The following is a 7,898-nucleotide window of genomic DNA, read 5'->3' on the forward strand; positions in this document are numbered from 1 at the left end:
AAAATGTTATTAGAATTCAAGGTATAAAGGCAGGACTAGATTTGTGGTGATGAAGGGCTGGGGAAAGAGAAGAATTGAGAAGTGACTGCTAAAATGTGTGAAGTTTTTCTTTTTGAAGTAATGAAATTGTTCTAAATTTTCTGTGGTGAAGATACATGGTATTATGACTATACTAAAGCCATTGATTGTACACTTTGTATGAAATATATGGTATATGAATATATCTCAATAAAGCTACTTAAAAAAACAACTAAAAAACAAAACAAAACAAAAAGTAGGCCCCCAGTACAACTAACAAGACAATGATGATGGAAAAATAACCATCCCAAGGAACAGAGAGAGTCTGCAACCACAAGAAAGCTAGTCTCATCCATCTGCCCTGTGAGATCTAAGCCCCCTCTCAATTAGAGGCATAGTGGGGATCACTCTTGAATAATATGTAGGATTGAGGAATGAACGATGGGCTAGAGTAGACTTACTGTTATTCTACTACAGACTTGTGATTCTAGCAATTGAAGAACTTATCTTTGATGTGGAGGCAGTGGTCATTGGAGGTTCTGAGGGAAAGGAAAGAAAAAAATAAGTGAAATACAGGGGCATATTGGGGGCTCAAGAATTGTCCTAAATGACAATGTACTGGCTGATACAGGCCATTATATATCTTGCAATAACTTACAAAATTGTGTGGGAGAAAATGTAAACTATAATGTAAACTGTAATCCATGCTTAATGGCAATGCTCCAAAATGTGTTCATCAATTGTAACAAATATACCACATTAAAGAAGGATGCTGTTAATGTGGGAAAATATGGGAAGGGTAGACAGTGTGGCTTATGGGAATCCCCTACATTTTTATGTAGCATTTATGTAATCTAAGTATCTTTTAAAAAAATTAAAGTATATAATAAAAAGCAGAAGGCTACCTCCTATTTCCCTGAGAAAAATCAGATGTTATTTTATGATTTGCTCAAGTTCCTGTTTCTGTATCTACAAACTTAGCCACAACTACAACCATCCCAATTAATATCTCTTCCTCCAGACTCAGAGAATAATGCTTCTCTACTTTTGCCCAAGATTACACTATCCACCATTACAAATAACCCAAAATAAATATTAAATGACTGATGGACATGTCTTGATATTTTACCTTCTCTTTAGTCACTACTCAATATGTTTACTCTTCTCATGTATGTTTTTGTAAGTTCTTGGATTTTATTGATGGCTTAAATGTTTTTGAAAATGTTGTTAAACACAAGCTGTATTTGAAACTCGACGACTGATGTATTTCAATAAAGGATTTTCATGAATGTGACTTTTTCCAAAAGCATATTCAATCCTAGACCTCTTGCTGAAGGTAGGTTCCAAATGAATGCATGAAAAAGGACTGGGAAAAAGTTCCCATGGGAGTCTTCATTGTCTTTAAAAAGCTTTCTACTTTTAGTTCTGTGGAAAAGCTTCTTTCTTGTGACAAGTTCAATGTAAAACATTCTGCTGCTGGCAGTGCAATCTGCTTGCTGTCTGAGCGCTCTGTGATTTCCAGAAGCTTTATCTGTTTCTCCTGAACTTGAGTAATAAAGGTGTCCTTTATGTCATTAGTGGTTCAGCAGCTGAGTATCAGGGATAATCTGGGAAAGTGCATGTAGTGAGGGTATCTTTGTGTAGAGTCCATAGTGGAGGTACCTGCACAATTTCTGCAAAGTAGCAAATCCATCAAAGAGCAGAGAAATACCCCTCAGCACAGATTCCTCAAGCCAGAAAGGTCTTTGCCAACCTGTCTGAAAGGACTTAAACTTATGAGATAACCTGCCACATGGGGGAGCCAAACTCTGGTGCAGGAAAGTCTTGCAAGAAACCTCTTTGTCATCAAGCCTTTGCCAGCTGCTATATATTATATGTGGCAGAATCGGGCAAATTTGAAAACTTAATGAATCTGCCATTCAGCTATGGTCTGTGAAAGAATAATTGGCATACAAGGCATGTATTTCCTTACACTTCCCTGACTTTTCAGTATACTTTAAAAATAGTTACTGTTTTTACTATCCTATTGAAACTCTACTCATTAAACTCACCTTCTAATTTCAAATCCAATGGGAATTTTCTGACATTTATCCTGATAGTCCACTTTTTTAGTTTGCTTTGGAAGCTGGGAGCAAAATATCGGGAATGGCTTGGTTTCAATAAAGGGAAACAATTAGGATTAAAGCTTACAGTCCTGAAACTGAAAATGTCCAAATAGCGGCATGATCAGTGATGTTTTCTCACCAAATGTTGGCTGCTTGATCCTGAACTCTTGCCATGTGATGAGGCAAAATGCCAACTCTCTATCTGGGTCTGTGCCTTTTCCTCCAGGCCTCTTTCTCTCCAATCTCAGCTGTGTTATAATCAAGCAACTGGCAGGGCTCATCTCTTTAGCTTTGAGCTGCTCCATTGGCCTAGCCTTTTGGGATTTCTCTTAGCCTCTCTATCAGCAACTCTGGACTTCTTTGTTTTTCTGTAACTGCAGGTGAATGTAAAGTTATTTCTCCCATTGCAGGGTAAAAATGACAGTTGTCTTTCTCTGTATATTTCTGCTTCCAGTTCTCAGGTTATATAAGTACCCAGCAAGAGGGTGGAGGGACAACCTGGGTATTGCCTCACTGACATAGTCCAGTCAAAGGCCTTAGAATGGTCTAATCAAGTGATCTAATCAAAAGATCCCTGAATCTAGTGCAACCAGAGGGCCCCACATCCACAGGAATGAAATAGTTCAGAAAGGATGATCTTTTCTGAGATTCAAAAAACTTCAAGCAATCATATTCACTCTCTTATCCTTGACATTGATGAGGAAATCTTCATTAATTTTTCTTCTTCCATGGCTTCTGTGACCCCAAAATCACCTGATTCCTTCATACTTCTGTTAACACAAGTTTTCTTTTTCTTTGACAAGCTTCTATCCCTCTTCTTGCCCTTAAAAGTTAGTTCTGAGATAGAAATACATACACCATATCATGGCACCATGAAAGAGAGGAATTTAATTCAAAAAGATGCTATATTGTTTCATCTTTCTGTTTAGATGAGGGCATCACCTTGATATTTCCCCTGTAAACTCCTTCAGAGAAGGTTTGTGTCTGGTTCCTGCACAATGACTGGAAGCATTAATGCATCAAAATGCTCACTGAAAATTATTTACTAATTTTTTAGATTTATGTAAAGTAGGCTGTTTTCTATAAATATATATGTGATGTGTTATTTGTTGGTGAGCTCGCTAGCAAATAACATCTAGCCAAAATGGCTGCTAAGCATATATAATGGCTATCACAAACGGCACTGCCCTTCTTCCTCACCACCTTCCCGCCAGAGAAGCCCACGTGCACCAACTTCAAACCTGCCTCATCCAATCAGTAGCTGCTTCATATTATCCCAATCCCCTTAGCCTAGCTATAATTAACATGTCACCTCAAGCCCTCACCCCTGCCTATATAAGCTGTACCACTTCCCCAGTAAACTAGACCTGCGCCACGAGCCTGCATCTCCAGGGTGGTTACTGTGTGTTTAACCGGCTGTGTGATACCGGGGCCCCATCGTCACTCACAACCCGTTCGAGAAGTTTGCCTCAATGAGGTGAAAGCCGTCTAGCTAACGGCCAGGCCAGTCGTATAGCTAACGGCCACAGGGGAACAGCGACATTATTTCCCATTTTCACTCTCTAAAACTATATCATAATGCTAAATCAACATTTAATATTAATAATAAAGTATATATTATAATATAATTCTAAATTAATATTTAGTATTAATATTAAAGTTAGCCAATGTTAACTTATTTTAACATATTTAATTTTTCGAAGACTCCTGTGAATTAGAACAGGAAGATATAGTCATTCTTGTTTTATAGATAAAAAAAGATTTAGGAATGCTGAATAATTTATTCAAGGTCACATACTTTGAAAAACAGATTCTGACATAAAACTGAGGTGACTTTCTTTGCATGTTTTTGTAAACTTCATTTGTTTTTTCTGGCATAAATGAATTATTCATTGTTATCATTCAAAATATCATACTCTTAATAGCAAGGTATTTGATTAATTTTTCATATTTAAATTCAGTACTAAAGTCAGATAAGGGAAGAAAGTGGAATGAACAGGTTAACTGTATATTAAATGCTACATAACTTGCAAATATATATATATATCAAACACAAAAACTAGTGCACATATTTTGCTTTAATTTATTGAAGTATATCACTCATACATAAATATACACAAACAAAAAGTGTATAGTAATAGTTGTGAACTTAAAAATATACATATAAAATCATACAAGGCTTTCATAACTCACCCTACCACCAATATCTTGCATTGTTGTTAAAAATTTTTAACTAATAATTAAAGAGCATTTTAAAAATATTACTACTAACCAAAGTATTTCCCCCAATCCCATTATAATCTTTATATTATTTATATATGAACATACATAAACAAATAAGTGTGCAGTAAAATTTGTGAACTTGTAAAGCAAACATGCATATATCATATAAGGGTGAAATTCAGCAACCTTCCTCCAAAACCTTGCATTGTCATGAGACATTTGTTACATCTTATGAAAGAATATTGCCAAAATCTTGCTACTAATTATAGTCTTTATGTTACGTTTGATGTGTTTTTCCTCAACCCAACCTATTATTATTTTTTAAATATATTTTTTAATACAGAATTTGTAAACATATAAAACAATCATGCACGTGTGGAGAATTCCCAAACAACATCCCTCTATTGACACACCACACTGTAATGGGACATTGTTACATTTAATTTAATATCATCTGATTGTTACCATATCCATAGTGTACATTTGGCTCATATTTTCCATACTGACTCATTATCAACACAATACATCTTTGACATAGATGCAAGAATATTATATTATTACAGCTATCTTGAGTCCATAGGTCACTCCAATTGTATTTTTCCCATGCTTCTCCTCATTTCCAACACCCTGTAGTAGTGACATACATTTGCTCTACCTGGCAAAGGACACTCTTACATCTGAACCATCAACCACAGTTGTCATCCATCTCTTGGTTTACTGTGCTATTCAGTTACTTGGTTATTCTCTAACATTCTCTCAATTGGCATTTACATACCTAAGACTACCATTTTCAAACACATTCCCATTTATAAACTAGCTGTTACTCACTATTTGTTACCATCCACTCTATGCATTTCCATACTTTTACAGTTACACTAATTAAAACTTCTACATACATTACACATCAGTAGTCCATCTCACTCTTCCTCTTATCTCCTTTAAGAATCCAACACCTACCACCAGGTCTTGAAGATATTTTCCTGTAATTTCTTCTAGTAGTTTTATGTTTCTTGCTTTTTTGTGTAGGATTTTGATCCATTTTGAATTAATCTTTGGATAAGGTGTGAGATAGGAGTCCTCTTTCCTTCTTTTGGCTATGGATATCCAGTTCTTTCAGCACCATTTGTTCAATGGAATGTTCTGTCTGAGCTGTGTGGGTTTGACAGCCTCATCAAAAAGCACTTGACTGTACATTTGAGCTTCTGTTTCTGAACCATCCGTTTGGTTCCATTGGTCTATGTGTCTGACTTTATGCCAGTACCATGCTGTTTTTACTGTTATAGCTAGGTAATATGATTTCAAGTCTGGAGATGAGGGTTTGCTTTTCCTTTTTATATTTCTGGCTATTCAGGATATCTTACCCATCCAAATAAATTTGATAACCATGTTTTTGTTTTTTTAAATTCTGGCGGAATTTTTATTGGGATTGCATTGAATCTGTAAATCAATTTGAGGAGAATTGATATCTTAATAATATTTAGTCTTCCAGTCCATGAGCATGGATTGTTCTTCCAGTTGTTTAGGTCTTTATTCATTTCTTTTAACACTGAATTGCACTTTTCTGAATGCAAGTGCTTTACATCATTGGTCAAATTTATTCCTATTTGAGTTTTATCTGTCTTATATTCACCACTCTTTGACACTTTCAGTTACTTTTATTGATATATTTCAATTTTAGAACCCTTCCAGGCCTAACTCTCCTGTACTTTCTTTGCAGGATCTAGCACACCCTTTAGTATTTCCTGAAAATCTAGTCTCTTGCTTAGAAATTTTCTCAGTTTCTGTTCATCTGTGAAATTTCTAATCTCACCCTCATTTTTGAAAGACAGCCTTGCTGGATACAAGATTCTTGGTTGGAAGATTTTCTCTTGTAGTATCTTAAATATATCAGAAAACTGGCTTTTTACCTCCATGGTTTCTGGTGAGAAATCAGCACTTAATCTTATTGGGTATCCCTTATATGTTATGCATTGCTTTTCTCTTGCTGTTCTCAGAATTTTCTGTCTTTGGCATTTGACATTCTGATGATTATGTGTCTTACGGTTGGTCTAATCAGATTTTTTCAATTGGGAATACATTGTGTTTCTTATTTTATTTTGTATTTATTTCTCTACCCTTCCCTGCCCCCCCGAGTGGTCTCCTTTCTGTGTCCATTCACTGTGTGTTCTTCTGTGTCCATTTGTATTCTTGTCAGTGGCACCTGGAATCTGTGTCTCATTTTGTTGCGTCATCTTGCTGTGTCAGTTCTCCGTGTGTGCAGCACCACACCTGGGCAGGCTGCACTTTTTTTGTGCTAGTCAGCTCTCTTTAGGGGGTCCACTCCTTGCTCGTGGGGCTCCCCTGCATGGGGGTCACACCTGCATGGCACCATACTCCTTGTGTGCATCAGTACTACACGTGGGCCAACTCATCACATGGTTCAGGAGTCCCTGGGTTTGAACCTTGGACCTCCCATGTGCTAGACAGACGCCCTATCCATTGGGCCAAATCCGCTTCCCACATTGTGCTTCTTGGAAAAGGATATCTATGTCCTTCAGTAGGGGTGTAAATTTGCTACCAATATTTCTTCAAATATACTATCTGCCACTTTTCCCTTCTCTTCTCCTTTTGGGGCACACATGATATTTATGTTTGCATGCCTTTGGCTGTCATTTAGTTCCCTGAGACATTGTTCAAATTTTCCTATTCCTTACTTCATCTGTTCTCTTGAATTTTTACTTTCAGAGGCCATTTTTCAAAGTCTCACATCTTTTCTTCTGCCTCCTCAAATCTGCTATTATGTGATTCCAATGTTTTTTAGATTTTCATTCATTGCACTTTCATTCTCATAAGATCTATTTTTAAAGATTTATTTATTTATTTATTTATTCCCCCCCCCGTGACTAGTTTTGCTGTTTGTTCTCTGTGTCCATTGGCTATATGTATTTTTTCTGTGACTGCTTATCTCCCTTTGTTGCTTCATTTGCTGCATTAGCTCCCCACAGTCTGGTTCATCAGCTCTCTGCCGCATGTGGGCCATCATTTCTCCACAGCACATGGGCTGACATCTCTCCACACACACAAGCTGACAGATTTCTGTGGTGCATGGGCCAGCTTGCCTTCACAAGGATGCCCTGGGATGCAAACCCAGGGCCTCCTACATGATAGACAGGAGACCAAATGATTGAGCCACAGTTGCTTCCAAAGTTCTACTATTTTATTTTTTAATATATTTCTCCCCACTTCCCTGCCTTTGCCCCCTCCAGTTGTCTGCTCTCTGTGTCCATTCACTGTGTGTTTTTCTGTGTCTGCTTTTATTCTTGTCAACAGCACTGGGAACCTTGCTACGTCCGCTCTCCTTTTGTAACACCACTCCTGGGCAGGCTGCACTATTTTTTTTTTTGCACTTGGTGGTTCTCCTTATGGGGTGCACTCCTTGTGCATGGGGATTCCCTATGCAGGGGACACTCCTGTATGGCACAGCCCTCCTTGCTCATAGCAACACTCTGCATGGGCAAGATTCACCATACAGGTCAGGAGGCCCTGGGTTTGAAACTTGGACCTCCCATGTGG

General features: G+C 37.4%; 1 non-coding gene across 1 annotated transcript; it reads right to left on the reverse strand.

Annotated features, from left to right (window-relative positions):
* Nucleotides 1-1,808: 1,808 nt before the first annotated feature.
* On the reverse strand, nt 1,809-1,949 carry LOC111766482 (small nucleolar RNA SNORA12). Its single transcript, XR_002798520.1, has one exon. It is a non-coding gene; the product is annotated as a small nucleolar RNA SNORA12 (small nucleolar RNA).
* Between the last annotated feature and the right edge of the window lie 5,949 nt (nt 1,950-7,898).

The sequence above is a fragment of the Dasypus novemcinctus genome, chromosome X, assembly GCF_030445035.2.
Source record: "Dasypus novemcinctus isolate mDasNov1 chromosome X, mDasNov1.1.hap2, whole genome shotgun sequence".
NCBI lineage: Eukaryota > Metazoa > Chordata > Mammalia > Cingulata > Dasypodidae > Dasypus > Dasypus novemcinctus.